Source organism: Rutidosis leptorrhynchoides, chromosome 1, assembly GCF_046630445.1.
Source record: "Rutidosis leptorrhynchoides isolate AG116_Rl617_1_P2 chromosome 1, CSIRO_AGI_Rlap_v1, whole genome shotgun sequence".
Taxonomy (NCBI): Eukaryota; Viridiplantae; Streptophyta; class Magnoliopsida; order Asterales; family Asteraceae; genus Rutidosis; species Rutidosis leptorrhynchoides.
The window spans coordinates 462,251,893-462,260,778 of record NC_092333.1 but is presented as its reverse complement, the minus strand read 5'-3'; positions in this window follow the sequence as shown (position 1 = coordinate 462,260,778).

Genomic DNA, 8,886 nt, shown 5'->3' with positions numbered 1-8,886 from the left:
TTCATTAGTAGCTATTGATCAATGATGAGGGTTTGGTGTTAAACTAAACAACAAGAAGTGATCGTTAAATAACGGTTTCTAAAAGGCTGCAGCAACCGTAATAGCGTAACTGCAGTAATTGTTAACATGGATCTTCGTTGTGGTGGTGTGACGGTTTATGAAGAAAACAGAATCCAGCGGCCAGCAGGCTGCAGGAGGGTTGTTTGATTTGTGGTTCCACTACGGTAAACAGATATGGTGAGCAGAAAAACAGATGTATTCATGGGTTCTTATCGGGTTTTCGAAATGGAATCAAAGGAGAGGAAGAGAAGAGAAAGAAGTGGTCATGATGGTGTTGGTGTTTGACGATTCAAAAGAAACAGAAAACGTCGAGTAGCAGCTGCAGCGAGGCTGCTGTGCACGCAGAACAGAAAAATTCTCGTAGCAATTAACGGTAGTCGTGATTGGTGTTGAGTTAAAGGTAAACCAAAAACTAATCAGTTTATATAGGTTTGTTCTAAAAAGGTGATGGGTTATATGTAAGTTTAGTTCGATATGGAAATAGGAAATAATAAATAAAAAAAAATATATATATATACCCGATAGTATATAGGTGGTGGTGCAGGTGATAATGGTTGTTCCTAGTTGTAGATGTTTAAGAGGTGACCTTTCGTGGCGAGGATCGTTGGTGATGTTATTGATGGCGGTTTGGGTTTCATGAAGAAGGAGCAATAAGAAGGGTTCGATGGTGAGGTTGTTCGAAAGGAAGTATTTACAAATATCGTGATTCATGGTGGTTGTGATAGAGGTGGCAGGTTCACTTTGATGGTGGTTATTTGGACAGAATTATAATAAAAGACGAGTAGCAGTGTAGCAACAACATGATGGAGATGATAATAAGGTGGTGGTGTTTATGGCCGATGGTGGTTGATGATTCAAGTTTATGGTTTGTATTGGTGATCAAGTTTAATATCAAAGTGATGATACATTGAATGAGTTCGATAGAGGTTTAGGATGATGGTCGACATGAATTTTGGATGGGTGGTAGAGGGTAGCAAGCAAAGGTGATAAGAGTTTGCTTCTTGCCTTCCTATGTGTATGTATCAATGAGAGATGGATATCAATTATTTAACAAATGAGTGCACTAATAATTAAAACATGTAAAGAGAAAAGAATGGAATAGCAAGTGGATGTTGGGACCTTCAATTCGACAGAAAACAGAATACATATGTAGCTATAGTAATTACATACAAATTTAGACTAAAGAGTTAAAAACACAATCAATCATAATTTCAAAATATCTCTGAAATCGATAGATTAGAATAAAAATAATAATATAATAATAATTATAATATAATTTGAAATATAAACGTGTAAATTCTTAGCCGTCCTCTACTATTTGATTCACGGGCTAAAATTCGTGCTCCGTTGATAAATTAGTGGCGGACTAAAAGTCCTTGGAAAAATTCCAAATTCTTAATTTAAAATCCTTTATTTATTTCGGTCATTATGGTATAAAATTTGATGATTAATTTATTAAATAAAAATTACATCAACAGTCTCGCTCGAATCTTGGAAAAATATAAAAAGTGTTAAAATTAAACAATTAGATCCTAATTATACTATTAATAAGCCTATAACTTATATAACTCATTTTTGGATCACCGTTTAATTTAAAATTACATATCTTTAAATTTATCTTTCTTAATATCAATCGGAACATCAAACGAGTATTACAATCATTTAATATTTATTCTTAATATACTTTATCTGTATATAGTTATGTTTTAAATAATAATTATTATTTTTACATAATTAATTTCTAACAATACATCATAAATTATATATATATTTATTTAAATATATATACACATCTATTTATAAATAGTTGTTCGTGAATCGTCGGTAATAGTCAAAGGGTAATTTGAATATATGAACATTGTTCCAAAATTTTAAGACTCAACTTTACATACTTTGCTTATCATGTCGAAATCATATAAAGATTAAAGTTTAAATTTGATCGGAAATTTCCTGGTCACTACAGTACCTACCCGTTAAAAGAAATTTCGTCCCGAAATTTGAGTGAGGTTGTCATGGCTAACAATAAAATGTTTTCATGACGAATATGAGTTGATAAATAAAGTTTTATCATCAATTTGATTACGCGAAGAGTATAAGTGAAGCTAGCACAAGAGAGTGGAATGAGTAAATATTATTTCGTCATATCCTTTGATGTAGATAGGATTGATTTTCGAAGTTCAAGGAATTTAGAGAAAATCTTCGTAATAAGATTTGATTCTTCGGTATTTAAGGAGATTAGGATCCGCTTTGATTAAATGCGATGATCTGTTTCGATTGCTTTGTCTGATATTTCACTATAAATCCACCCTCTTTGTTTCCTTATATTTTGGAGTTCCATATTTTTGTTTTCTCTTCCGATTTTAAGTCAAGCGAATAATGGTCCAAAATTTGTAGATATGAAGTTTGGAATGAACATAATTAATGTTCTTAGAAAGAAATCGTAATAGAACGATCTTGATTTTTCAAATTACCAGAATATCCGGAAAGATAGAACTATCAAGAAGATATGTTCTTAATATGTTTAGAGATTGAGTAGAATGCAAGAGTCGTGTAAATGGCACATGATGATGGTACGGTGAATCATCACGTTTCATTAGAAACTCAGCATGAACTACTGTAATATAATGACGTTGATCAAGTGTCATTATATTATACTAACTCATGCATCAGTTTCCAACACTACTTCAAAAACATTCATATTTTAAATTCAAAGGTTCGCAGAATATATAAACTAAAACAGTTTCCTTTTATGATATAATACGAATAGCGCAGAGAGATAATTAATATCGAACGAGAATATTTATGAAGATATCTTCAGAAATATTCAGGATATTAATAAAGAAAGGTACGATGATATCTTAGGATTTCAGAATCAAATTATGATGATGAAATTCATTCACGATGATTTAGAGTGGTTAAGGAGTAAGGTATTCGCTAAAGATTTCATCAGAAACAGAATCATCAGGATTCTTTATGTACAAGTTTAGTCCTTGTAATTCGTTCAGAGTCTCCTTCATGGTTGCTCGATTCATTTTTCAGAACTCAAAGATCTGATTCGTAAGCTAGAGTGCTTTTCAGAATTTCAGAATGAAAGTTCATAATTCTATGAGGTAGATGTTATATATATACATATAACTGTTGATGTAGAAACGCTGCGAGATTCAAAATACTGATTGCTAATTTTCGGTAATTGGTATGACAACTCTCGTTATAAGATGCGGATAAGTATATGATAGGGTTTTAATGAACAAATATAATGATTCTTCGGAGAGAATTAAGTCAATGAGTAGTGAAGTTACTGGTAAGTTTAATGCTAATGTGGTGGAATATAAACGGTTCCCCGGTAACGATGATGAATGGGTAATCTTTATAATAGGGTTTATTCGAATGGAAAACTTGTAGTTGATTTGTTGGAGCTGTCATAAAATTGGCTAATTTGAAAACAAATTGCATTATTATTTTCGGAAATAACAATGTCAAAGAAGCTAGCACAGATACGTGTTAAATATTTATACAGGTTCCGAAAATTTTTCAGGTGCATAACTATATGCGTAAATCTTTTCTTCCGTAGATGAAATGCGGTTGATTCATCCTCTCGATTGAGGTATTTCCAAGAATCATGAAAGGTTCGAACGCAGATTGTAATCGTCAAGATACAAATAAGGTTTAAGATGAAATCAAGTGGCAAACTTGAAGAATTATTTAGTTTCATATATTATAATCAATATTTTAATTCATTTTAATTTGTCCAATGTTGGTAACCTCAGTTGATTAGTCCACAGTTAGCTAGGAACAGTTAGCCAGGATTTTGTTAGCGTGGATTCTTAACAAAATTTCTCATAGTTAATTTGTTTGTTTCTAACAAATTTTATTTCGTCAAATGTTTTCTTCATTATGCCACTTGTCAAATCTTGACTTGGATTCTGATCGGTCAAAATCCGAATATGAAATTGAACTTGAAAATAGTTGTTCTTTGATGAACGGATACGTATATGTGTGGATGTAAGTAGGATAGGAAATGATTGTTGAATCATATTTGAAGAATGTACAGTGTAACTCATTAATGTGAAATCTGAAATATTCCTCGGGTATTACCTACCCATTAAAATATTTTCATCATTAACAGTTTGTACGAAAGGATTTTTTTTTTTTTTTTTTTTTTTTTACAATCTTTATGATAATATATATACATATATATTTTCTTCGGATGTAATTATGGATTTAATGAGTCAATATAATATTAGACTCATTTATTTTTCGATTTGAGCTAGAATAAGTAATCTATAAAACTATTAGGATCCACATATTCTTCGCAGAATATTAATGAAGTTATGGTTCAATACTTCATCGTTCATTACTGTTGGTACTCCTTGGCATCTATGGTGCGTATGATGTTGATGTTCGTGGGTTAGATTGTGACGTTGAGGTGTGGGATGCGGATGTTGTTGGTGGTGGTACTGGTGCTGTCAGTACTATTGTTGGTGGTATCGTTGGTGCTGGTGATGTTGCTGATGCTGGTAAGTTTTTCACCATATTCTCCAAAGCTACTACTCGTGCACGAAGTTCGTTGACTTCTTCTACTAACCCTGGCTGGTTATCAGTGTGAGGTGGGGGTTGGATATCTTCTCTAGTTCCGTTAATGGTAGCCTCAAGAAGAAAAATTCTCGCAAAGAGGGTATAAACAGTGTTGCGAACAGGTTCGCCGGTAAGCGGATCGAGTATTCCGACGTTAGGTGGTAAATTTGGCTCGTGATATGGAGTACCTTCTTCATTTCTCCATTTGGTAAGTATTTCGCGAACCCATCCCCACTTTCTAAAGAAATCACGGTAGTTGATCGGTTGATGTGCTCCCGTCACGCTGTCTTCGGAACTGGAGGAACTTGGTCTATTCGAAGAGGCCATCTTACGCGATCACGGAAAGTTATGAAATGATTCTTGATATGAATTGAGGGCTGAATATTGGATGATATCTCCATCTTCTCGAATACATATATATAGTGAAAAGATTCCGTAATTTACGGAGAAAATTTTTGGAAAGTGCAAAATAATATCCATGGTAATAGATATGATAGGATATGATATTCGTCTATACATCGTGTATGCAATAAATGCAAAAACACGTGTCAAGACTAAGAATGATAAGCAGATAATTTTTGACAAAATGATAAGCAAAACTTTTGACATGCAGACACGGTCGAAGTCCAGACTTACTAATGCATCTTAACGACTATCTGTTAGACACACTAATGCAAGACCTGGTTCGCTAAGACCACCGCTCTGATACCATATGTCACACCCCGTCCAAAATCTTCTTGAACGAATACAATAACATCTGGTACCATTACGATGAACTGACTTCTATATGCCATAAACGACTCCATGTAATATCTTTAACAACGAGCTAATGCACAGTGGAAGATTTCTTTCAAACCTGAGAATAAACATGCTTTAAAGTGTCAACCAAAAGGTTGGTGAGTTCATTAGTTTATAGTAATCATTTCATTTTCATCATTTTAATAGACCACAAGATTTTAAGTATAATAAATCGTGCAGAAGTAAAAATCATTTATCTTAAACATAATCTCAAATCCGGCATTTCACAAACGGCAGAGATAAAAGTCATTCATACGAACTACAACATAAACAAGATGCATATAGAATAACCCCAATCATTCCGGAATTACCTCGGACCTGATTAAATACCAAGATGCATATAGAATAACCTCAATCATTCCGGAATTACCTCGGACCTGATTAAATAACTCATTCGTAGAATGTTTTTAAGTACTTGTGTCTATTTCGTCAAACATTTATAAAAGAAATTCGTGCATTCGCAGTTCAAAATATATTGCAAAGCATTTAATAAAGCAGTTGTAAAAACAGCGCATGTATTCTCAGTCCCAAAATGTAAAGAGTAAAAGGGGAGCAAATGAAACTCACCGTATTGTATTTTGTACTAAAAATACATATAACGACATTGAACAACTAAACAATGCAAGGTTGGCCTCGGATTCACGAACCTATAACATTTATATATATATATATATATATATATATATATATATATATATATATATATATATATATATATATATATATATATATATATATATATATATATATATATATATATATATATATATATATATTAACACATATAAAAACAATTAACAAGTTTATATTTTAATATTTTTTAGTATACTTCTTATATTAAGAATTTGTATGTTATATTAATAAATAAATTAATTATACCTATTTTATATATTTTAGATGATTAGAATTATATAACAGATTCTTATTAAAGTATTTTAATTAGGATATAATATATTTTATTTATTATAAATATTATATATTAATGCTTAAAAATATTAAATAATGTATTAGAACTCATATTTATATATGTATGCTTTAATTTAAAATATATTTATATATTATTTTTAACTTAAATGTAATAACATTTTACTAAACAAAATAGTATCTAATATTAATATAGATGTAAAATATACATAAATGTCATTTATTTATTAAAATAATATTTATAATACTAAAATAGTGATAATAATAATAATAATAATAATAATGATAATAATAATGATAATGGTAATAAGATAACAATAATAATAATAATGAATAGATAAATAACTACCTCAAGGAAGTAGTCCTTAAAAAGTTTCCCAAGTTCGGGTTTGAACCCGCGACGTCCCGCTAACCCGATAATATCCTTAATCATACCATCACCATTTCATTTATGTTTTAACCACTACCCTAAATCATAGTTCCCATAAAATCATCATCATTTTATGCTCATAATATTATCATCGTTGTGACTAATATTATTATAATCGATCATGAATCGTTATCATCTTCTTTTCCTATCCTACATAAAAATCACGATCCTAATCATCATCTACGTTCATTATTCATCCTCAATCTCAATAATCATTATCAACTATCGTCGTCTTCATCCTTCGAAAACACGTTACCGTGTTCATTATTGTTTTCATTCCAAAGAAATGGGTCTCGGTCCCTTCATAATATAAAAACTAATTCTTGGCCCAACAATTAAATTAAGTCTCGACCCATATTCCCTAATCTATCTTCTCGGCCCAACATAGTTTGTATAAGCCCACGTAAAAAAATGTATACAAGTAATCGGCCCAATAATGCAATCAACCATAAGTCCACTAATTAAATTCCTAAATCTAATTAAAATCCGCTAGCAAAATTGGTTTCTCATCTGATCGAATACATGTCCAGTTTAAAGCTCGAATGGCACGATAGTAATTTAGTGGAACTTTAAATCAGCAAGTCACAAGTGGTTTAATAACTTTAATTCTTGTCGGCCATATTGTAATCAAGTAAAACAAATTCAATAGCAAAAGTATCTTTTGATTAGTTAACATGTGGGTGAAGTGGGTTTAGGTACAACTGGTTCAATCATAAGATAGTTGTCCAAATAATCGACCCAAAATTCACATTCATTAGTAGCTATTGATCAATGATGAGGGTTTGGTGTTAAACTAAACAACAAGCAGTGATCGTTAAATAACGGTTTCTAAAAGGCTGCAGCAACCGTAATAGCGTAACTGCAGTAATTGTTAACATGGATCTTCGTTGTGGTGGTGTGATGGTTTATGAAGAAAACAGAATCCAGCGGCCAGCAGGCTGCAGGAGGGTTGTTTGATTTGTGGTTCCACTACGGTAAACAGATATGGTGAGCAGAAAAACAGATGTATTCATGGGTTCTTATCGGGTTTTCGAAATGGAATCAAAGGAGAGGAAGAGAAGAGAAAGAAGTGGTCATGATGGTGTTGGTGTTTGACGATTCAAAAGAAACAGAAAACGTCGAGTAGCAGCTGCAGCGAGGCTGCTGTGCACGCAGAACAGAAAAATTCTCGTAGCAATTAACGGTAGTCGTGATTGGTGTTGAGTTAAAGGTAAACCGAAAACTAATCAGTTTATATAGGTTTGTTCTAAAAAGGTGATGGGTTATATGTAAGTTTAGTTCGATATGGAAATAGGAAACAATAAATAAAAAAAATATATATATATATACCCGATAGTATATAGGTGGTGGTGCAGGTGATAATGGTTGTTCCTAGTTGTAGATGTTTAAGAGGTGACCTTTCGTGGCGAGGATCGTTGGTGATGTTATTGATGGTGGTTTGGGTTTCATGAAGAAGGAGCAATAAGAAGGGTTCGATGGTGAGGTTGTTCGAAAGGAAGTATTTACAAATATCGTGATTCATGGTGGTTGTGATGGAGGTGGCAGGTTCACTTTGATGGTGGTTATTTGGACAGAATTATAATAAAAGACGAGTAGCAGTGTAGCAACAACATGATGGAGATGATAATAAGGTGGTGGTGTTTATGGCCGATGGTGGTTGATGATTCAAGTTTATGGTTTGTATTGGTGATCAAGTTTAATATCAAAGTGATGATACATTGAATGAGTTCGATAGAGGTTTAGGATGATGGTCGACATGAATTTTGGATGGGTGGTAGAGGGTAGCAAGCAAAGGTGATAAGAGTTTGCTTCTTGCCTTCCTATGTGTATGTATCAATGAGAGATGGATATCAATTATTTAACAAATGAGTGCACTAATAATTAAAACATGTAAAGAGAAAAGAATGGAATAGCAAGTGGATGTTGGGACCTTCAATTCGACAGAAAACAGAATACATATGTAGCTATAGTAATTACATACAAATTTAGACTAAAGAGTTAAAAACACAATCAATCATAATTTCAAAATATCTCTGAAATCGATAGATTAGAATAAAAATAATAATATAATAATAATTATAATATAATTTGAAATATAA